The 18478-nt window shown below is 38.5% G+C and overlaps 1 pseudogene; it reads left to right on the plus strand.

Moving 5' to 3' along the window:
- The first annotated feature begins 9434 nt into the window (after positions 1-9434).
- On the plus strand, positions 9435-18354 carry LOC112031819 (cathecol O-methyltransferase 1-like; annotated as a pseudogene).
- Positions 18355-18478: the final 124 nt, after the last annotated feature.

Raw genomic sequence — 18478 nt, forward strand, 5'->3', positions numbered from 1 at the left:
ATAGGATGCCTGCTTCGAAGCCTTTGCTGCTTTCTTAGCCATCCGAGCAGCCTTCTTGGCCTTCCTAAGTTTTGCCTTCAAGTCCGCGACCTACAGCTTAGCCATGGCTAGCTCTATTTCAACATAATGGAGCTTCTTGCATTGCTCCTTAGCCTGGTCTTGGGCGTTCTTGAGGTCGGCCTCGACACTCCTTCTCTCCCTCTCCTCCGCTGTCAGCTTCGTGAACAGCTTCTGGTTTTTCTGGTCTGCTACACTTAGGGCCTTACTGATCTCGGCGTAAAGGTTAGCCTCGAACCTGGCTTCATTGCGGGCATCCTTCACCCACTCCTCAGCCATAAAGACCTCCTGGACGGCGTGCACAAAAACAAGGGAATTCTATGTAAAAGAGAGAGAGAGAGAGAGAGAGAGAGAGAGAGAGAGAAGGACAACCTATCATAACAACCTAGCATGACAAGAAGCTTACCAAGGCTAAGTCCCTCTTTAGGGACAGCAAAAGATCTTGCTGCCTCATGGCCTGTAATGTAGCCATATATTTGGGTAGCAGTATGGGCTGCTCTAGGGCCTCAACTAGGTAATGGGCATGCCTTTTCTAGAACTCCCTGATGGAGGAGCTTCGCAGTATGGTTGGCCCTTCTAGCTTCAACCAAGGATCCCACACTAGGGTGGGAGGGCATACCTCAGCCGTGCTATGGTCCTCCTTACTTTCAATCGAGGAGGCCCTCTCCTAGCCCTTGGTTGTCTTTTGCTTCTTGGGTTCCTTTTGGGGGACCATTTCCCCTTCCAAAAAAAAAAAAAAAAAAAAAAAAAAAAAAAAAAAAAAGGTTGGCCATAGCAAACGGGTTAATTGTAAAAGGAGGTGGGGGGAGAGAAGGAAGAGGCTACAACCCGGGGGTGTCCTTGGACACCGAACCCTTGGCCTTATTCATAAGGAGTTCACGTAAGCCCTTCTTCCTGTTCAGGGCCATCTCCTTTCCTTCTTCCACGGAGCTACTGTCTATGCATGTGATGACAAGGCTAGGGGTGTGAACACTTGAAAATCTATCGAGCTTTTCTTCTAAGTCTGAGACTTGAACCACGTGCTCTCCTTGTTCCACTCCCTCTTCCTTGAGATGGAACTAGTCTATCTCTACCTTCAATAACAGCCATGATGAAGCTGTCTCTCCTCTTAAGATCGCAGCTTCGCGGGGAGAGCGATGGGAGGGCAACTCAATTGGCACAATATCTTCTCGGGCTAAAAATCCAGGCATTGAGACGTCTATCCTAGCTAGCCGAGGATCTCCTACCCTGATTATGTGGCCCACGTCTTGGAACTTGTCGGATAAAGGCTAGAAGTCGAGGATGAGATGGATGACTCTCAACTGTCTGTCCTCGCTCATAAACACCTCTGACCTTAGTACTTTGTTGAGGTCTGCGACATTGATAAAGTTGATGTTGGGGGCCACGTATCTTTTATCTGCAAAAATTGCTGAGAAACAAAACCACAGTTAGAACAATAAAGCCCTCTATCAAAAAGAAATGAAATACTAAAGAAAAGGAGAAAGCAACAAAACTAAGGAACTAGTGTCCATGTTAAAAGACCTAAACCTAGGGTACCCCACCTGGCTTTCCCTCTCGAGTTGGGCTGTGAAGACCGTTGTGCCATTCACCAGAGATGATCAGCTATTCATCCTTCATGCCCTTGTTGGACTTGGGAAGACGCGAGATGAGCCTAACCACTGAAGACCTAGACTTAAGGTAGTAGCTTGAGTTTGCCAGGAGATGGCATTTGTACATCCAAACGACGTTGTGCCAGGTGAGGTTCAACCTCATTTGCTCGTTGAGAGCATCTACGCTACCCAAGACTCTAAATAGGTTAGGCATGCACTGTTGAGGGTAGATCCTATGGGCTATCAGGAAGTCCCTAATCACCCTCCCTATGGGTAGCCTCATCGCCCCTTTCTATGAAGGCAATCATGGGAATGACGATCTCCCCTTCCCTTCTGTGGGTAAGCCACCCACCTAGAGGGCAGTACTATAAGGAAACGCCTTAGGGAATGTGATACAAGGCTCTAAACCCCTCTATACCAGTGAGGGAATCTACTAAATGAGCGAACCTACCCATCTAGGTGGACTAAGGAGAAAAGAGAGAAACTTGTGTGAAGGCAGAAATAGAAAACCGACTAGCTGAGGAGAAAATAGCCTAAGAACAAAGAAACTTACGAGAATAAGGACAAGGGTCACTTCAAAAGCTTCTTGAAAGCTTGAAAATTTAGGAAGTCTTGAGAGTTTGGATATTTAGGAAGTCTTAAGAGTTTGAAGATTGGTAAAGTGAGAGAAATGAACTTCCCAAGCGCCTTATATAGGAGGTAGAATTGGGTGGGAGTTATCTCGCCCAAAATTTAAGGAGAAATGCTAACCATACGATCTCCATCTCACTGTAGAATGTGGGGAACAAAGCGTCGCTTGGAGCATTTAATGAGATGTTGTGGACTCCAAAGCACCAGAACTGTTGCGGGGCACATAAAGTGACACTTTCACATGTGGAAATCAAAGAAACGTGTGGAATTAATTATCCAAGGTTGAAACACCATTTTTCTCCTCAGATAAGGGAAAAAAACCGGAGTTTTGAGGCGCTATTGTGGGGTACAAGAATTTAAATAAGGTATTTGCACCACATGTCATACCCATGGCCGAGGAGGGCATTATTGCGCTGAGGAGGTCACACGCTCGGATAGTAAGGCCACGTTATCAGCACGTTACTAGAGGAGATCATATTGTAGAGAAAGAGCTTTAGAGAGGGGGTTAGCCTTGACATGATTCAAGGGATGGTGGCTACCACCACATTTAATGCATCCCACCAAACCTTCTGGCTACATTTATGTGGAAAAGACCCCTGAACTGTGCTGCCTTGGCTGTCCCAACTCACAAGGGGCTTGGGAGGTGTCTGATAGGACAAGTAGTCAAGTAGTGGCCTAGATGATCAATAAATGAAGGGCTAAGATCATCTAAAAGGAGCTATATAATGTAAGAGACCCTCCAAGGAGTGGGGATCAGAAAATTTGGAGAGAACACACTGTAGCAACAAGAACTGAAATTGTATCTAAGTCCAAAAGAACTATATTCAAGAATCATTTTCCTCGGACTTCACCGAAGAAGGATTTCCTTGCTTAGAACTTTTCTTTCTTTGCTTTCTTAGTATCTTTAATCCACTGTGCGCGTTGCCTGATCCATTGAAGCACAGCTTTTAAGCCCACTCTCTACAATTTTATTGTATCGGGCTCTTTGGGCCTTAATCCATTCATCTTTTGGGCTTAGGACCAAAACCTTCCCTTACATATATAATTATAAACAAAGTGGATACAATTAAAAGAGTAATGGAATAATGTGATTTGAAAACAATGATGTTGCAATATGTCAAAAATATATATATACATATTGATGGTGAAAAAGTGTGATTAGAGAATATTACTCCGATTTTGCTATCCAATGTTACATTAGCAATAGCACAATAATTGTCACCATAAATCCATAGGCACAGCAAATCATGAACAAAAAAAAAAAAATGTTGGCATTATAGTTTTCGTTGTTGGGAAAAATTCCATATAAGTGGGAATAAGTTTCAGTAGGCACAGTGAAAGCACAACCACACAAGAACACTATAATTTACATGGAAAATCATTTCTCCTTGAAGGGAAAAATCACAAGATAAACTCCGAATAATTTTACTATATTAAATAAAGACTACAATATTTAGATATACAACTTGAGCAAAGAAAAACTCTGTTTTTCTTTTCACTTGTGGCTCTTTTCTTTACTGTTTATCACTCACATTTTTCTCTTGTTGTATGTCTTTTTCTCGTCTTTTGCTTTCTCTAACTCACACAGTCTTTCAAGATTGCACTGTCCTCACACTCTGGGACTCTTTTTGCACCAAATGGCTGAATGACATTTTCTTTTATTTTTTCATCTTTATCTTCTTTTCTTCCTTTCACACGCATGTCATCAATTCACAATAAATGCAAGCCAACTTGCCTTGACTTTTGTATGTAATATTACAGAAAAAGATAACTTCAATTCTTCCTTTTTGGCAAGCTTCTTTAGGAAGCTCCTTTAAACTTGCTGACTTCTCAGCAGCTTGTCCAATATTCTCATTTAATGAGTTAAGCCAAAGTGTAGGCTAGACCCATGTGGTGCAATGCACCCAACATTCGTATCCCTAAATCATTCAATCTCTATAAATCCAATAAACAAAATTTCCAGTTTGTGAACAAAAGAGATTCAAATCAATTCAAAGTTTATGTTAAATATGTTATTATCAATGCGATGTGTTATACCGTGTTGTATATGCTAGAGTGGATGTGAAAGGGGAAGCATAAAATAGGAACACTAAAGTTTATGGATTAGAGTAGTTATATTGTTCATCCGCTCGCTTTTACACTATTCCGCACTTTATATTAAAGTTGTGTAAAATCTATCGAGCCGTAATTTTAATCGGGGGTCTAAACAGCTCTTGTGTTTTTCACCACGTTTTCGAGCTTTCACTTATGGTGTACAAACACAGTAGCTTCTTCAAAAGAAAGAAGAACTAAGGTAAACTAGATTTCCGGTCACACTTTTCTTCATGCTTGTGGAATTGTGCTCTTGTGAAACTATGCGTAACCTTTTACGGCCCTTAAAATAATCCTTATATATGTTTAGGGTTGTCAAAAAAGAAAGCCTAAACACATACTCACGAATTGAATGAAAAACAGCTCTAAAAAACTGAGTTTCATAAAACTCGATAGATAGTCATCTATCGAGCTAGCTGTTGAGGCACGGGCTTCAACAGCTTTCAAACCTCGATAGATGCTAGTTGTTGAGATAACTGTTGAGCTTTAATGAACAATACTTCTTCACTTGATTTTTGGACAGACTTGCATAGCTTTAACACTTGAACTTGAAATATAGTTTCTTGAAAAATTAAACACATCCTAGATCTACCCAATTACAAGTAAAGTGCATTTTGTCAAAGGATTAGACAATTACATAAAATGTTGACACATGTTCCTAACATTGAATCACATATGTCCTAACAAGGGACTCCGACCAAGTTGAGCGCCTCTGCCCACACTTCCTTGCAGTAGTCCCTGTAGACCTCCGCTAGCTTCTCTGCTAAACGGATCTTAGTCTCCTGCATCCCAAGATCATAGGATGCCTGCTCCGAAGCCTTTGCTGCTTTCTTAGCCATCCGAGCAGCCTCCTTGGCCTTCCCAAGTTTTGCCTTCAAGTTTGCGACCTACAGCTTAGCCATGGCTAGCTCTATTTCAGCATAGTGGAGCTTTTTGAATTGCTCCTTAGCTTAGTCTTGGGCGTTCTTGAGGCCGGCCTCGACACTCCTTCTCTCCCTCTCCTTCGTTGTCAGCTTCATGAACAGCACCTGGTTTTTCTGGTCTGCTACACTTAGGGCCTTACTGATCTCGGCGTAAAGGTTAGCCTCGAACCTAGCTTCATTGCGGGCATCCTTCACCCACTCCTCAGCCATAAAGACCTCCTGGATGGCCTGCACAAAAACAAGGGAATTCTATGTAAAAGAGAGAGAGAGAGAGAGAGAGAGAGAGAGAGAGAGAAGGACAACCTATCATGACAACCTAGCATGACAAGAAACTTACCAAGGCTAAGTCCCTCTTTAGGGACAGCAAAAGATCTTGCTGCCTCATGGCCTGTAATGCATCCATATATTTGGGTAGCAGTATGGGCTGCTCTAGGGCCTCGACTAGGTAATGGGCATGCCCTTTTTGGAAGTCCCTGATGGAGGAGCTCCGCTGTATGGTTGGCCCTTCTAGCTCCAGCCAAGGATCCCATACTAGGGTGGGAGGGCATACCTCAGCCGTGCTATGGTCCTCCTTACTTTCAATCGAGGAGGCCCTCTCCTAGCCCTTGGTTGTCTTTTGCTTCTTAGAAGAAGGAAGAGGCTACAACTCGGGGGTGTCCTTGGACACCGAACCCTTGGCCTTATTCATAAGGAGTTCACGTAAGCCCTTCTTCCTGTTCAGGGCCATCTCCTTTCCTTCTTCCTCGGAGCTACTGTCTATGCGTGTGATGACAAGGCTAGGGGTGTGAACACTTGAAAATCTATCGAGCTTGTCTTCTAAGTCTGAGACTTGAACCACGTGCTCTCCTTGTTCCTCTCCCTTTTCCTTGAGATGGAACTAGTCTATCTCTACCTTCAATAACAGCCATGATGAAGCTGTCTCTTCTCTTAAGATCGCAGCTTTGCGGGGAGAGCGATGGGAGGGCAACTCAATTGGCACAATATCTTTTCGGGCTAAAAATCCAGGCACCGAGACGTCTACCCTAGCTAGCCAAGGATCTCCTACCCTGATTATGTGGCCCACGTCTTGGAACTTGTCGGATAAAGGCTAGAAGTCGAGGATGAGATGGATGACTCTCAACTGTCTGTCCTCGCTCATAAACACCTCTGACCTTAGTACTTTGTTGAGGTCTGCGACGTTGACAAAGTTGATGTTGGGGGCCACGTATCTTTTATCTGCAAAAATTGCTGAGAAACAAAACCACGGTTAGAATAATGAAGCCCTCTATCAAAAAGAAATGAAATACTAAAGAAAAGGAGAAAGCAACAAAACTAAGGAACTAGTGTCCATGTTAAAAGACCTAAACCTAGGGTACCCCACCTGGCTTTCCCTCTCGAGTTGGGCTGTGAAGACCGTTGTGCCATTCACCAGAGATGATCAGCTATTCATCCTTCATGCCCTTGTTGGACTTGGGAAGACACGAGATGAGCCTAACCACTGAAGACCTAGACTTAAGGTAGTAGCTTGAGTTTGCCAGGAGATGGCATTCGTATATCCAAACGACGTTGTGCCAGGTGAGGTTCAACCTCATTTGCTTGTTGAGAGCATCTACGCTACCCAAGACTCTAAATAAGTTAGGCGTGCACTGTTGAGGGTAGATCCTATGGGCTATCAGGAAGTCCCTAATCACCCTCCCTATAGGTAGCCTCATCGCCCCTTTCTATGAGGGCAATCATGGGAATGACGATCTCCCCTTCCCTTCTGTGGGTAAGCCACCCACCTAGAGGGCAGTACTATAAGGAAACGCCCTAGGGAATGTGATACAAGGCTCTAAACCCCTCTATACCAGTGAGGGAATCTACTAAATGAGCGAACCTACCCATCTAGGTGGACTAAGGAGAAAAGAGAGAAACTTGTGTGAAGGCAGAAATAGAAAACCGACTAGCCGAGGAGAAAATAGCCTAAGAACAAAGAAACTTACGAGAATAAGGACAAGGGTCACTTCAAAAGCTTCTTGAAAGCTTGAAAATTTAGGAAGTCTTGAGAGTTTGGATATTTAGGAAGTCTTGAGAGTTCGAAGATTGGTAAAGTGAGAGAAATGAATTTCCCAAGAGCCTTATATAGGAGGTAGAATTGGGTGGGAGTTATCTCGCCCAAAATTTAAGGAGAAATGCTAACTATAGGATCTCCATCTCACTGTAGAATGTGGGGAACAAAGCGTCGCTTGGAGCATTTAATGAGATGTTGTGGACTCCAAAGCACCAGAACTGTTGCGGGGCACATAAAGTGACACTTTCACATGTGGAAATCAAAGAAACGTGTGGAATTAATTATCCAAGGTCGAAACCCCATTTTTCTCCTCAGATAAGGGAAAAAAACCGAAGTTTTGAGGCGCTATTGTGGGGTACAAGAATTTAAATAAGGTATTTGCACCACATGTCATACCCATGGCCGAGGAGGGCATTATTGCGCTGAAGAGGTCACACTCTCGGACAGTAAGGCCACGTTATCGGCACGTTACTAGAGGAGGTCATATTGTAGAGAAAGAGCTTTAGAGAGGGGGTTAGCCTTGACATGATTGAAGGGATGGTGGCTACCACCATATTTAATGCATCCCACCAAACCTCCTGGCTACATTTATGTGGAAAAGACTCCTGAACTGTGCTGCCTTGGCTGTCCCAACTCACAAGGGGCTTGGGAAGGTGTCTGATGGGACAAGTACTCAAGTAGTGGCCTGGATGATCAATAAATGAAGGGCTAAGATCATCTAAAAGGAGCTATATAATATAAGAGACCCTTCAAGGAGTGGGGATCAGAAAATTTGGAGAGAACATACTATAGCAACAAGAACTGAAATTGTATCTAAGTCCAAAAGAACTATATTCAAGAATCATTTTCCTCGGACTTCACCGAAGAAGGATTTCCTTGCTTAGAACTTTTCTTTCTTTGCTTTCTTAGTATCTTTAATCCATTGTGCGCATTGCCTGATCCATTAAAGCACAGCTTTTAAGCCCACTCTCTACAATTTTATTGTATCGGGTTCTTTGGGCCTTAATCCATTCATCTTTTGGGCTTAGGACCAAATCTTGCCCTTACATATATAATTATAAACAAAGTGGATACAATTAAAAGAGTAATGGAATAATGTGATTTGAAAACAATGATGTTGCAATATGTCAAAAATTATATATATACATATTGATGGTGAACAAGTGTGATTAGAGAATATTCCTCCAATTTTGCTATCCAATGTTACATTAGCAATAGCACAATAATTGTCACCATAAATCCATAGGCACAGCAAATCATGAACAAAAAAAAAAAAATGTTGGCATTATAGTTTTCGTTGTTGGGAAAAATTCCATATAAGTGGGAATAAGTTTCGGTAGGCACAGTAAAAGCACAACCACACAAGAACACTATAATTTACATGGAAAATCATTTCTCCTTGAAGGGAAAAATCACAGGATAAACTCCGAATAATTTTACTATATTAAATAAAGATTACAATATTTAGATATACAACTTGAGCAAAGAAAAACTCTATTTTTCTTTTCACTTGTGGCTCTTTTCTTTACTGTTTATCACTCACATTTTTCTCTTGTTGTATGTCTTTTTCTCGTCTTTTGCTTTCTCTAACTCACACAGTCTTTCAAGATTGCACTGTCCTCACACTCTGGGACTCTTTCTGCACCAAATGGCTGAATGGCATTTCCTTTTAGGCTAGACCCATGTGGTGCAATGCACCCAACATTCGTATCCCTAAATCATTCAATCTCTATAAATCCAATAAACAAAATTTCCAGTTTGTGAACAAAAGAGATTCAAATCAATTCAAAGTTTATGTTAAATATGTTATTATCAATGCGATGTGTTATACCGTGTTGTATATGCTAGAGTGGATGTGAAAGGGGAAGCATAAAATAGAAACACTAAGAACACAAGAGTTACGTGGTTTAGCCTTGTTGGCCTACATCCACGGAGGAATCCCTTAAGGGCTACATATTTATTGTATAAGAGTGTAGTACAATAACCTGTGTTACAATGAACCATAACATAAGTATATATAGGCGACTAAATCCTAGACTACTAGTCAAAGTAGGAATAGGCTTGAGCCTATTACATTGGACTAATATGTCAAATATATCTCTAATAGTTTATTTAATGGCTTCTCCCAAAGAATCCCATCGAAGCATTCTTGATGGTGATAAAAAAAATAGAAGAAGAAGAGAGTTTCTCCCATGCCATGTAGCTGGTGACATCCATTATGCTGCCTATGGCCTTGCACTTGGCCATTGAGCTTGGGGTTTTTGACATCTTAGCCAAAGCGGGTCCTAGAGCCATCCTTTCTCCTTCAAAGATTGTAGCTCAAATGCCTACCAAGAACCCTGGCGCATCCATACCGCATTCTCAAGTTGCTGGTCAACGACTCTATGCTTGGTTGTGCTGTGGTTGCTAACAATGGGAACTTTGGGTCTTTCTAGAGGCTCTACAGTTTTACCCTTGTGTCTAAACACTTTGTGCCTAATGAAGATGGCGTTTCATTGGGTCACTTCACGGCCTTGCTTCAAGACAAGGTCTTCCTTGGCTAGCTGGTGTGTCATGTCTTTTTTCTTGTTTTTATTCATGATTCGCTTCATATACATTACCTTGCTCTGAATTGCTTAATGTTAAGGTCGTATTTTATGTAATTAACTAATCTTTTGACAAAATGCACTTTATTTGTAATTAGATAGATCTAAATTGGGTTTAATACATCAAGAATATGTTGTTCATGTATATTAAGTGTTCATATTGAATGGTTTTTAGACCCCTTTACCCAACCAAATTAACCTAGTTAATTAGCCAAGTGATTAACTTAGTCAAATTATACCAATCTTGGTTATCACAATCAAACAATCATATCAAGAATATAAAGCAGTGGAAAAATAAATAACATAATGATATGATGACCCAAGAAAACCAAACCGGTAAAAAACCTGAGGAGGATTTGACCTAGCTATCCTCAAAGTAAACTTGAATCCATTATCTTAAAAGAATCGAAGTTCATACAATAAGACTTACAAGCCCTCACGCTCGACTTCTTATTGCTACCCACCAGTGGAATTTACTGACACGACCACGTGTAAGCTCCGAGACCACGAACTCCTTCTTTCTTGGATTCACCACCAGATACAAGCACCCACGCTTGTTTTTCTTTAAGTTTCAATGACAGCAACTGAGTTGATCATCAAGGTGTAGATAACATCTCCTCCTTGAAAACCCTAAGCTTTGTGTAATGGAAAGCTCCTCTAGATCTCACAAGAGATTTACACAAAACAACAATATGAGCAACCTCCAAAACGTGGCTAGGGTTTGCCTTATATATTTAGGGCAAAAACATAAAACCCTAAACGTTTTAGGAGTTAGGATTGAGTTGGAAATTTGCAGAAAAACACGTTCTGCCCGATACTCGATTGATTAAGCCAAGCCGAAAGTCACTAATACTTTCTACAGCCACTCGATTCCAACTTTACGTAAACGCACAACTTTGATCAAGCCTAAACAAGACTAAATAACCTGTTTTGATCATGGTTTGCAAACAATACAAATTAGAGTTCTAAATATATAAATTCCTAAATCTTTAGAACCAAACAAACTCCCCCTTTGGCAATCCGTGACAAAACACAAACTAAAGCTCAAAGTTTAAAAATAAAATAGCCCTTTACAAAACAAATCCAATCCTAACTACTATCCATTAGTTGCAAGTGTAGACAGCAGCTCAATTGAATCAACCTCTATTTCCTGAAATACTCAGCAAATGCTTAAATGCATGTGTGGAAAATACAGGTAAACAAAATAAATTCTTGATTTCACAAAAACACAAAATAAAGACATATATCAAATGAATAACTCATAAAACATAAGTCAATAAGCAGTGAAACAAGAAACACAAAAAAATCTCCCCCTATCATGAATAACCCAACAAAAATACATCTAAAGCCAAAAGAATGTAAATACAAGGTACAGCTGCTATCTAATCACCACAGGCTCCAAAGAATTACAAAACTCCCCCTATCAGCAAAAACACTATAGGCAAAAACCAAAATCTACTCCCCCTTTTTGTGACAGAATGCCAAAGGGCAATCACAATCCATCATTAAAAGAAGGTGGCTTACATCCATTTTTACATTCTTGTCCATTAGTGGAATCTACTCCCCCTTTATCAGTCTAGTGGAATCTTGTTCATTTTTTTGGTGACTTACATCCATTTAAGGAATCTTGTCACTTAGGTTTCGCCAGTGATTTACATCTGCCTTGGTGAAATCTTATCACTTAGCCATTTTTTGGTGACTTACATCCATTTAAGGAATTTTATCACTTGGCTTCGTCAGTGATTTACATCCATTTAAGGAATTTTATCACTTGGCTTTGTCATGTGATTTACATCCCTTAGATTAGGGAATTTTATCACTAGCCTCATCATATGATTTATATTCCCACTTGGGGAATTTGTGTCATTTTTTGCTGGAAAGATTTCTTGACGCTATGTCATTTCGGATCTTCTTGAGGCCATGTTGATATTTGCATTAAGTAGTACATGCACTTGTCAAGACTTGGTTAAACAAGAATTTTAGAACAATTTATACATGAACCAATGGCCTAGGTGGGCCTTTTTCTTATTTTCTTGTAATCCTAGAGTTTTACCTCTTTTGATTTGTCTAGTACTACATACATTTTTTCATGAAACCTTACTAGGTGTAAATTTTTATAGACGAATATAAAAGAGACAAAAATAAATGTGTTACCTTAAATGATGATGTTATTTTGTCCCATACCTTGATCTTTTTATTGTTGGGATCTTCTTGACTAGCTCTTCTCTTTTTAAGATGATGAGCTCTTCTCTTTAAGCTCAACATGATACTTTGTGTCTAAGGCCTAGATTTCTTTTGCTACAATTTTTTGAAGGCGTAAGAACTAGGCCACGTTATTGCCCCCATTCAAACATGAAAAGTGCAATTCTCATTTGTTGACAACTAGAGGAATAGTCTATCATGATTGAATTTTTTTTTTTTTTGGGAGTGCTTTGACGACTATGGCCATTGTTGTTTGTAATAGCAATTTCCTCTTCCTTCTTCAGGAATGAAAATGTACAAATATGCGATTGCATGCTATACAATTATTTGACAAAATGCATTCTATATGAATCATAGAGAAGTATTCTATGATATTAAAAAAATTGAAGCTATTTGACTATATGCTTTAAAATGGTATTTGTTAGTTGCTTGCACCGTATATAATTTTTAAAGAAATTTAAAAAGCTCTTGGTGAGTTGACAAAGATAGCACATATTTATTGAGACTTAAACTCATGACCATATTGTGAACATGATCAGCTAGCATTTTAAGTTTGGGAGACTTAATAAAACTTCTCTGAATCATGACGATGAAACATATGCTACTAATAATATATGTAGACATATTAATTGTTATAATTGTGATAATTTTATAGCAATATTTTCAACATGTTCTATATATACATATTTGTAGATAATCATGCAAGCTAGATATGCAATTAGTTATAATAAGCTAATATATGGCATGGCTAATTAAAAAGAAAGAAAGAAATGAGTTACCTCGACAAGAGAACTTAAATCACAATACTATTGTGCACGTATCTCGATCATTTCATTGTTGTAGTCTTCTTGACAAGCTCTCCCTCTTTTAAGATCTCTTTTGTTAAGCTTAACATGCTATTTCATGTTTGAGGCTTAGATCTCTTTTGCTTTATTCTTTTGAAGGTACAAGTACTAGGACACTTTGTCTGTTCAAGGTTATATTTCCTTCCTTTAAGGACAAAGGTTATGCCAAGTGCTTCTATTATTACATGACTAATTGGTTACGCATATACTACAATTTAAAGAGAGTACTTATGCTTGACATGTGATCTATCATCATACTTTTACATTCAATAAATATTCAAGCTAATGTTTTTTCATCACGTCTCATACATACCATTGTGTGAGCCATTATTTAATAGACATATAGCAGTGTCAACAATTATAGACATATAGCAGTGCCATTATGAAAGAAATATTCGTGGTGCTATGGAAAGAGTCTAGGCCTTTCCATGATTTATGGCCTTGATACAAAATTGCCTTATAGCAGTGTCAACAATTATATATAGATAGAGATGTTGTGGTATGATGTTATCATGTCACATACCTCTGATCTTCTTTTTAGCAAGCTCTTCTTGATGAGATCTCATCCTTAATCTTATGGACTTGACAGTATATGTACAATTGAGATAATCTAGTTGCTCTAGTCTAGTTGTTGTACTACATGTACTCTTTTTGTGCAAAGTGTACTAGGAGCAACAATACCAATAAAGAAATTCACAAAAAATATTAACCACAAATGTAAAAAAAAAATTTGTGGCTTGAGCCCAGAGACATTATGACTTTTCAAATGGAGTCATTTAAGCAATAAAAATATCTCTTAGAAAAAGAGAAATCACAATTTCTAGGTAAGATTCAGATTTGATATTGCCCAAATATCACAATTTTTTTTGTTTCTAATACACAATGATGTAAATTTTTCTTTTTACATAAATGTATAATTCTAGTGATCTCTTTATCAGTTGGTCATTTTCTTAGACTGTGTATCATCAACATAGAAAATCCATGGTGTTGTAGTCAACATTATTATTTTATAATTGTTATCATATCCTCTTTTGTGTGGATGTTTTTAAGCTCATAGGTGACTGCTGCCATATTAGCTTTTTTGGACATGTATATATAATGCTCTTGCCAGACTTGTATCTCATGTATAATAGATCTATTTAAACCTAAATCGTGAAAGTTTTCACAAGGTACATTTGTAGCGAAAAACTAGAATATTCATTGTCATTACCTAATATTGATTGGGTTTGGCCAAGCTAATTGGACTTTCTTTTATGTCCAAATATAGTGTTTTTAAACTTGGTAAGATAGTAAAATCTAGCATTAGCCTCTTTAGTGTCTAAACTTTGAAATCATGATATAATTTTGGTGATACAAAAAAACTTTGTCAAGGCAATAATACTAGATTTCACCTTTCCTATTTTAGCATGACATATTAAGAAAGAAGAGCGATGATAAAGCATCTCTGTATTTTTCTTTACTAACCAATACGGAGTTTTCAACTTTGTCTGATATCTAGTGTAGTATTCTTGAAAATAACTAACACATTTGACTGACTGCTCTAAGAAGCATTTATAAAATTAACTTTCATTAGAAAAGTAACTGTAGAAAGTAGGAACATATATTTACTAACTTCATTTATTCAAAAATTCTTTGGAATTCTTACATTTAATTTTAAAATTCTAAAATGGCAACCTAGAAGGTTTTAATGCCTTCTAAATCTTGAAAGGCGTTAAGGTTTGACTTCACATATTTAACGTCCAAAATTACGATATACAATTTTGGTAAGATGGTAGATTTTTGGCTTCTTCATTTTTCTTCAATGCTCAAAATTAGTATCTTTAAATTTGGTAGAATAACGAAAGTTGAGAGCCTTTACCTTAAATGGTCCTTATACTTAGATAATGTAGCACTGCAAATTTGTAACCTGAAACAACAATCTTAACATAAGCATTATTTTAAAATAAGGTGCATGAGAGGTAGGTGTTGGGTGTATAAACTGATGGGCCACTAGGTAGATATAAGCATCATAGAAACTCATTTACCATGTAAAGAAGATATCATAGTTTGTAACCGAAGTAATATCACCTGTTTTTTTATTTATTTATAATTTTTTTATATTTGCTTTCAGTCTATATTAGTCAAAGGCTGGTGAATGATTCATTTCAAATGACATAACAAACAATAACTTGAAATTGGTGAATATGATAAACATGAATGGCACATGGTGATATGTGGTGCTAGTGGATAACAAAAGGCTTGGCCGTGTGGGTCATCGACCATCTTATTATCACTTTAGCCTCATGAGTATGACACATGGGCTTCAGGATTGCCCCAACTTCTGATGGATGGCCTAGACTAGCTAACATGAGTAATTGAGTTATTAGATAACATACCAGGCACCAAGCGAGCCTGAAGAAAACCACGAAAATTTATCCCTTTTGCATCCTCTTTTGTCTAGCCCCCTCCTTTACCATTTTGACACTTCTAGTGACGTGAAATGTCCACGAGGTATGATTGAAGAAAATTTCAACTCAGATTGGGGGCAGCACGGAGAAGTGGGGCTTAAGGAGCCCATTGTTGTTGTTACAGACGATGAGCGAGATTTGTCTTTTATTTTTGGAGTGTATGCGGTAGTGAGGCTTGTCTCGATCCAGCCAAATATTTTTAAGGATAGCTGGTGGTGTTGTTGCAGTGGCCATGGACATATCTATGGATCAGTTAATTAAGATCGTTCATTGGAGTGATTGTGGTAAGTTTTTTGTCTATTGATGTGTGGATATGCATTTTTCGTTGATTGTTTTGGGACGAGCTTAGCAGTTTCAGTATCTGTGGTTTTAGATTAAGCAGAGTAACCCTTTTGTCTTAGGAAGAGCTGAATGGCTAGTCTCTCCCCGCATATGGCGCCAAATTGATGATGCCAAAATCGTCAGTTGGGTTACTCGTTCAATCCGAAGTATTAGAAGATCTTGTCGGACTTGCAAGATAAAAGAGAGATAGATTGAAGAGACCACTAGGTTGTGTCTGGTGGGAGAGCCTCCGATGCTTAAGTTAGTATTAGCCCATATATTTCGTATATAGATAGTGTTTTGTAGTAATTTTTGATATACCTTAGCTAGTGAGACAAATTGTCCCTTTTATAGGTGACTTAGGTAGCTATTGGACATAAATGAGGGTGATTATTACCCTAATTGTAATGTTCTTAGCGTAGATGAGAGAGTTTAAGACCTTTGATGGTTGTTATTGAATGTGTTGGGCAGTTACTCATCTATCTTTGATGGCCTACTAATGACGCAATGATCGTCCATTAAGATGGATGACCTTAATGGTTTTTATGGACTCATCAAGTCCCAATTGAAAGATGCAATTCTTGAGGGAGGAATTCTGTTCAACAACGTCTATGGCATGCATATGTTTGAGTATCCTTCCTTGGACCCTAGGTTCAATCGGGTTTTTAACACAACAATGCTCAACCACACTATTATCGTTATGAGTTGAAGGTATGTATATAGTAAAACTTTCAATGCTCTCGTAAATGCTCCCCAAGCTGCCCACCATTCCTTGCTTTTTGAGAAGCAGAATGAAAGTTCCCACCGGCAGGGCTACAATGTGAATGAGGAAGTCAATGAAATCCTTGCCAGCTTCAGCCAAAAGCACACCATGGCTTTCTGTGTTTATAAGAAGTTTCAAATTCACGTTGGTTTCTCCCATGGACTCTGTCTAACTTTATTTTTAACGAAGATTTTTGGACAAACTATATGGCATCACTATGATGCAATGAACAACCTATGTACATGTTGCTTGGCGGTTGGTGAACCACCGTTCAATGTCGGCCACGAAATGAGGACTTATGAAAAGTTCATTGTAATTATCTCCTAGCTTTTCTTTTTCTTTTATTACCCTTAAAACTTGGGTTCATTTGCTAAAGCAATTATGTACTACATAAATTTCATATTCTGACACCTCAGTTCTTTCTTTTGTATCAGCACGTACCAATTTGAAACCTTTCTTTAGTAATTACTCAATTTTAGTGGGGAAGCCTCATTTTTATTTTTTTATTTTTTTTTTCAAAAGGCAAATAAAGCAGTGTTTCGTATGAAAAGCAACTCAGGCAATTAGTTGATGTTGGCGATGGTCTAGGAGTTACTCTTAACTTTATCACTTCCAGATATCCCCACATCAAAGGCATTAATTTCGACTTGCCTCATGTTATACAACATGCCCCATTGTATTCCAGTATTATTTTAACTTAGTCTCCTTTTTTTCACAATATTGTTAAGGATTTTTTTTTATATGTTATCAATTTAAAGTTGGATTAATCATAGTTTTAAAAACCGGTACGGTCAATGAATCATTTTTGCTCCCAATTCCCCTTTTTTAGCAGTTTTTAATTGGTTCTAGCCAGTTTTAGGGTTTTAATTGGACTGGGTTGGTGACTAGTTCCCAGTTGAACCGATTCGCCTAGCTAGTCCAATTTTTAAAACGATGGGATCAACATATGAATTTTATGGAAAAATAATGCTAATCTCATAATTTTAAAAGCCTAGATAGGCTATATAAATACACAAGTTATGTAGATAAAGAGGCGCGTTAACTAATGTTGCTAGCGTGGACCATTTAGGAGGAGATACGTTCAAAAGTATTCTTAAAGGGGACAACATTTTCATGAAGAACCCAGTGGAGTTGGTTGAGTGGTTGGGTACTCAGTCCCAAAGTGGCTCTTGAGTGGAGGTGAAAGAGCCCAAGTTCGAGCCCTAGCACTTTGGAAAAACTTCCTAGGCCAAGGATTTACCTCTGCCCACCCGTTGCGGTAGTGATTAGTCCTTTGGTTGAAAACTTTGGGGATACACTAGGTCTAAGACCAGAAAACACTATATATATATATATATACTTTTTTTTTTTCATGAAGGTAAATTTCAAGCAATGAACAACCTATGTACATGTTGCTTGGCGGTTGGTGAACCACCGTTCAATGTCGGCCACGAAATGAGGACTTATGAAAAGTTCATTGTAATTATCTCCTAGCTTTTCTTTTTCTTTTATTACCTTTAAAACTTGGGTTCGTTTGCTAAAGCAATTATGTACTACATAAATTTCATATTCTGACACCTCAGTTCTTTCTTTTGTATCAGCACGTACCAATTTGAAACCTTTCTTTAGTAATTACTCAATTTTAGTGGGGAAGCCTCATTTTTATTTTTTTATTTTTTTTTTCAAAAGGCAAATAAAGCAGTGTTTCGTATGAAAAGCAACTCAGGCAATTAGTTGATGTTGGCGATGGTCTAGGAGTTACTCTTAACTTTATCACTTCCAGATATCCCCACATCAAAGGCATTAATTTCGACTTGCCTCATGTTATACAACATGCCCCATTGTATTCCAGTATTATTTTAACTTAGTCTCCTTTTTTTCACAATATTGTTAAGGATTTTTTTTTTTTATATCTTATCAATTTAAAGTTGGATTAATCATAGTTTTAAAAACCAGTACGGTCAATGAATCATTTTTGCTCCCGATTCCCCTTTTTTACCAGTTTTTAATTGGTTCT

Source organism: Quercus suber, unplaced genomic scaffold, assembly GCF_002906115.3.
Source record: "Quercus suber isolate HL8 unplaced genomic scaffold, Cork oak 2.0 scaffold_584, whole genome shotgun sequence".
In the NCBI taxonomy this organism is placed as follows: domain Eukaryota; kingdom Viridiplantae; phylum Streptophyta; class Magnoliopsida; order Fagales; family Fagaceae; genus Quercus; species Quercus suber.